The sequence below is a fragment of the Piliocolobus tephrosceles genome, unplaced genomic scaffold (assembly GCF_002776525.5).
Source record: "Piliocolobus tephrosceles isolate RC106 unplaced genomic scaffold, ASM277652v3 unscaffolded_29230, whole genome shotgun sequence".
Lineage (NCBI taxonomy): Eukaryota > Metazoa > Chordata > Mammalia > Primates > Cercopithecidae > Piliocolobus > Piliocolobus tephrosceles.
This window is the reverse complement of record NW_022312344.1, coordinates 1-6,341: the sequence shown is the minus strand read 5'-3', so window position 1 is coordinate 6,341 and position 6,341 is coordinate 1. Positions and strand designations below refer to the sequence as shown.

The 6,341-nt window shown below is 44.7% G+C and overlaps 1 pseudogene; it reads left to right on the top strand.

Moving 5' to 3' along the window:
* Nucleotides 1-591: 591 nt before the first annotated feature.
* LOC111535815 lies at nt 592-4,481 on the top strand (annotated as a pseudogene).
* Nucleotides 4,482-6,341: the final 1,860 nt, after the last annotated feature.

Sequence of the window (6,341 nt, the reverse complement as noted above, 5' to 3'; positions counted from 1 at the left end):
CTCAATCTTTAGAGGTCACTGGCTCAAGTCAGTCACTATGAGACAGCTGGGAAAACTGCCCCACCTTGTAGCTCCATTCCCTGATGACTGAACTGACCTCCAGGCTTGACTCTGGTCTCCCCTGTGTTATTTCTGCTGAAGTACCCAGTCCCAGGCCAGGCTTCCCATTACCCAAAGGGTTTAAGGACAGTGGGAAGTTCCATCATCCATCTCTAGGATGCGCTTGGAAAGGGAAGCTGCAGAGAAAACATATCTTGGGGACAAAGTAAGACTGAAACTAAGACTATTCTAGCACTGCATGCTGCGGGTGAGGATCACAAGATGGGCCAGGCAGGCAGTTGGAGAGGAGGGACTCAGAGAGGCACCAGGGGCTGTGACTCCTGGACCCATGTTTTTCCATGATGCAATGCTGCTCAATTCACACTTGAGAAAGTCTGTGCTGCTCCCACATACAGAAGGCAGCCTCACAATCTCTGAGCCCTCAGATTGCTATGCATCTGTCTTGTAACACACACACCTGCCATGGGGTTTTAAGGACTTGGGGGGGCTGAAGTGAGAAATGCCATCTCTGATTGAAAAATGTCTTTGGAGGAATCAAAGGTGCCACACAGGGCAATCTTCTCTCTGTTATCTGCACAGTGGAGACTCCCAAGCCCTCCATCTCCAGCAGCAACTTAAACCCCAGGGAGGCCACGGAGACTGTGATCTTATCCTGTGATCCCGACACTCAGGACGCAAGCTACCTGTGGTGGATAAAGGGTCAGAGCCTCCCTATCAGTCACAAGTGGCAGCTGTCCGAAAACAACAGGACCCTCACTCTATTTGGTGTCACAAAGGCTACTGCAGGACCCTATGAATGTGAAATGAAGAAACCATGGAGTTCCAGTCGCAGTGACCCAGTCACCCTTAATCTCCTCTGTGAGTATCTTCTGTTCCTCTGTGAGCCAGGCTGCCATCCCAAATACACATGGCCAGAGGCCAGGCCTCGCAGTCCCTCTCAGGGGCAAGTACAGAGACCCTTATCCCTGGGCATCAAAGCTGGCCATGAGTTCTAACAGTATGCTTAGGCTTGATCAACAATGGGAGAGAAGAGGCTGCTCCTGTCATGGGAGACTCAGGGTCCAAAGCTTATAATGGGAGAAACAGGTGAATGTCTCATGCTCCAGATCAGTGAACACAGCAGGGATCTGGCTGGGACTGCAGTGTTGTGACTTACCTCACAGGGTCACTGTGGCCCTTCCACAGACCAGGATTTTCCCTTCCCTCTCACAACATCAGCTGTGACTTTATATTCTTTGCTCCAGATGGCCTGGATGCCCCCACCATTTCTTCTTCAAACACCTATTACCATCCAGGGGAAGTCCCCAAGCTCTCCTGCCTCACAGACTCTCACCCACTGGCAGAGCATTCTTGGCTGATTGATGGGAAGTTCCAGCAATCAGCACAAGTGTTCTTTAGCCTCCTATCACTAAAACATATAGAGGGGTCTATGTCTGTTTCATCCATAACTCAGTCACTGGTGGAACAAATCTCATAATCAAGAGGATCATAGTCCCTGGTAAGTGGATCCCTGGAGCATTGGCTATATGTTTTCCAGTGAAGTCTATCTGGCTATCAGGGAAGAGCCACCTGCCCTCTGCAAAGAGAGGGGGTAAATAAAAAACTCAGGACAGGGAATATGTTTCTGCTCGAAAACCACTAGCTTTTGCCTGTGCCCTTCATTCTTTCTAGATCATTCTTTAGACTATACAGTAACAATGAACAATCTGAAAGGAAATTCAGAAAAGAATTTCCATTCTCATTAACATCAAAAGGATAAAATATTTTGGAATAAGTTTAACCAAAAATGTCTAAGGGTTATACCCTGAAAACTACAAAACTTTACTGAATGAAATTAAAGACGACATCAATATGTGGGAAGATATTTCATTTTCATGGATAGGAAGAATCACTATTGTTAGGAAGACAATACTACCCAAAGTGAACTGCAGATTCAATGCAACCCCTACCAGAATCCCACGAACATTTTTTTGCAGAATTACAAAAATCTGTCCAAAATCTGACCTGACAGACTCTTATTGATGACTGCCACAACAGAGACGCTGAGAAAAAGATGCAAACATGGAAAGGTGGAAAGTGTTGATGACATAGAAAATAGCAATTATTATTTCTCACATCCCAAAGCCTTCAAAAACATACAAGTGCAGCATGGCCAGTATGGAATTTACCAAAAACTAATCACCAAGCTAGAAACGTGGTGAGAAAAAAAAAAAAAAAAAAAAAAAAAAAAAAAAGGGCAAGAATGTATTTAGCCTATCACCACCCACTTTTGCTGACTAATCTGATACTGAAAAGAAATGCTCACTGGAGCATTTTAGAGTTTGAATCTTTCAGATTTGGGATGCTAAACCAGTAAGTATGTGACAAATATTTCGAATCAAAGAATGTCAGAAATCCAAAACACTTTTTGTCCTAAGTCTTATGCATAAGAAACACTCAATCTGTGTGAACTGTAGCATCAAGCTGTACAGCAGATCTCTAGAACCTCCCCATCTGGCCTAACTGAAACTGCACACACATGAGCAACTTTTGATTCTCACCACTCCCAGCTCCTGGCAACCAGCAGTCTCTTCTCAGATTCATTCTGGAATCCACTTCCATGAGGTCCCTAGAGTAGTCAAACCCATGGAATCGGAGAGTAGAGTGTCCAATGAAAGAAAATATTTGCAAAAGTCCTCCCCAAATTTGTCTCATATCCATCAAACACACATGGTCCATGAGGACCAGATTTCCAGCAATTAATTTCCATCCTTTCCACCAGTCCGTTCTGCTTTTGCACATGTCCACATGTATTTCTGGAAAGATCCATTTAGTCCTCACCTGCCCTCTACAGAAGGAGAGGAAACTTAAAGAACCCAGAACAGGGAACATGGTTCTGTTCCAAAGTCACCAGCTCTTGTCTGTCCCCTTCACTCTTTCTACATCATTCCTTGCACTCTGCTCTATCTTTGGAGGTCACTGGCTCAAATAAATCATCATGAAACACCTGCAGAAAACTATCCCACCTTGTGCCTCCACAGTTTAATGACTGAACTGACCTCCAGGCTTGACTCTGGTCTCCCCTGTCTTATTTCTGCTGAAACATCCAGTCCCAGGCCAGGCTGCTCAGTATCTTCAGGGTTTCAGGACAATGGGAAGTCCCATTATTACTCATCTCTAGAATGTCCTTGGAAATGGAAGCTGCAGAGAAATCACATCTAGGGGGGCAAAGTAGGATGGAATTTGGAAGGGGCCCAGCAGTTGCACATTCCAGGTAAGGAACCCAAGGTGAGCCAGCCAGACAGCTGATTAGAGAGCGTCTGGGAGGTGTACCAGGGACTGTGACTCCCACTGATGTGTCTGTCTATGACCCAAGACTGCTGATCAATTCACAATTGAGAAAGTCTGTGCTTATGTAAGACCGAGCAGGTGGCCTCACAGTCTTTGAGCCCTTAGATCATCATGCATCTGTCTTGTGACACACGCACCAGCTATTGGTTTTCAAGGACTCAGGTGGGCTGAGGGGAGGGAGATGTCAACTCTGATTGAAGGATGCCTGTGGAGGAATCAAAGGTGCCATACAGGACAATCTTCTCTCTGTTATCCACACAGTTCCAGGCTAAAGCAACCCAGTGAAAACAGGATCCTCATTTTAGGCAATGCCACAAGAAATGACACAGGCCCCTAAAAATGTGAAATACGGGACCAAGTTGGTAGCACCCCCAGTGACCCAGTCACCCTGGATGTCCTTTGTAACTTTGGTTCCTCTGTGGACCAGGCCATCCGCTAAAATCCAAACAAACACAGGCCAGGCATCTCAGTCTCTCTCAGGTCCAAGTACAGACACTTTTATTTCTGGACACCAGGGCTGGCCGTGACTCCTTGCCCTGGGAAATTCTGGGTATGCACAGCCTTAAACAAAAATATAAGGGGAGGAGATGCTCTTGCCGTTGGAGACTTGGGGTCTACAGCCTGTGATGGGAGAAACAGATGAATACCTCAGGCTTTGGCCCAGTGAACACAGGAGCGATTTTCGCTGGGCCTTGTGGGTGTGTCTTGTCTCAGAGGGACACTGTGTCCCTTTAAGAGACCAGGAACATCCCCTTCCTTCAGACGACATCACCTGTGACTTTATTCTCTTTACTCCAGATGGTCCGCACTTCCCCAGCATTTTATCTTCATCCCCCTATTACCGTTCAGGAGAAAATCTCTACTTGTACTGCTTCGCGGACTCTAACCCACCGGCAGAGTATTCTTGGACGATTAATGGGAAGTTTCTGAAATCAGGACAAGAGCTCTCTATCCGCCAAATTACTACAAAGCATGGCGGAATCTATGGTTGCTCCGCTCGTAACTCAGCCACTGGCAGCAAAAGTTCCGCATTCAAGACGATCAAAGTCTCTGGTAAGTGGATCCCTGCATCACTGGCAATAGGGTTTTAGGTGGAGTCTATCTGCCTTTCAGAGAAGACCCAGGAAAACATTTTAATTCCCAGCCTGTGTCCCATTGGCACAAGCAAATCCTAAATTCTCCTCCTGAACCCTCCCAATTTGTCTCTACAGACTCCCTTCTTCTTGTTTTTCTGTTTTCTCATGGTTGACTTTGTGTCCAGCCTGAGAAAGGTAGAGAGGGGGCTTTGTCAGCCCTGAGCCCTATGTGGTGGAAGAGGCTTCACAGAGGGACAAGAAGGAGAGTCCTCAAGGTCCAGTTGCTTCTCGCTGTCTCCAACACACCCCTTTCTGCCACGTCTTTATTTTTTTTCCCTACTGCATGACCTACAAGGAGCATCTGAGGCTTTGAAACAAGCTCACATTTTTCCCCCAAATGAGAGTAGGAAACCCCTTGGATGAGAGAGGAGCAGCTCAGACCACTCCCTGCTCTGCTCCAGGTTTCTCTGGTGACTGGCCCTGCCTGACTCCACCTGGTGTGGGACCAGCAAGTGTGGAGAAAGAGCCCTGGTGGTCTGTCCTGAATTTGGCTAAATCAAGCTGCCAGTTGAAGTGAAGCCAAGGCTGCAGGGAAATTAAAAGAGAGGGAGCCTCGGGGCAGACTCTTGAGCTGTGTCCTGGCTCTGAAGTCACAGGCTGTATGAGGCTGTGGGCACAGCACGTGGGACACAGCACAGAGGACAGTGAGTGATGCACACTTGGAGACATAGGGAGATTCACCTCTGGGGTTCTGCATGGCAGGAAAGGGCTATGCCAAAAAGTGTGTATTTATACAGTGTAAGACTACCAGGACACTTTAAATATATCTAATATAAGGCTTATCATTAATTATTTCTAAGTGTGCAATTTAGTGTTGTGTAAAGACACTATCCATTTCCAGTACTTTTACCTTTTACCATATTAAACCTCTGTACCAATAAACAGTAACTGTCACTCCTTCTCCCCCTAACCCTTAGCACCCACCATTCTACTTTCTCTATGTAACTGGCTATTCTATCTTTTATAAATGGAATTATATAATAATTATCCTTTCGTGTCTTGCTTATTTCAGTTAGCATAATGTCTTCAAGGTTCATACACTTGGCACGATGTAGTGGAATTTTATTCCTTGTTAAGGTTGAATAACATTTCGATGTGTAGATATACCTCACTTCCCTACCCACTTATCTTTAAATGGACTTTTCCATTGTTTCCATTTTTGGCTATTGTGTGTAATGCTTCTCTGAACATCAACGTGCAAATATTTGTTCAAATTTCTTTCAATTCTATAGGGAGTATGTCCTGAAGTGGAATTGCTGGATCAAATGGTAATTTATTGTTTAATTTTTTGAGAAACAGCCACACCACTTTTTACAGTGGCTATAACATTTCCCATTCCCATCAGCAATGCACTAGAGCTCCGATTTTTTCATGTATTTGCAAACACTTGTTGTTTTGTGTTGCTGTCATTGCTGTTGTTTATCAAAGCGATCCTAAAGTGTGTGAGGTGGTGTCACATCGTGGTTTTGATTTGCATATCCCTGAGTATTTGTGATGCTGAGGAGCTTTGCGTGGGCTTATTGGATATTTGTATATCTTCCTCGGAGAAAACTCTATTTTAATGCTTGGTTCATTTTGTAATTGTGGTTTTGGATGTTTGCTGTTGTTAACTTGTAGTTTTTTGTGTATTCTGGAAATTAATTTGTTATCACACTTATAATTTGCAAATATTTTTCTCATTTCATGGGTTGCCTTCTTACTTTCTTGAGAATGTTCTTCAATATATAAAACGTTTTGATTTTTGTGAAGTCCAATTTATCCATTTTATTTGTTGCCTATGCTTTTGTTGTTACAACCAAGACATCATTGTGAAAT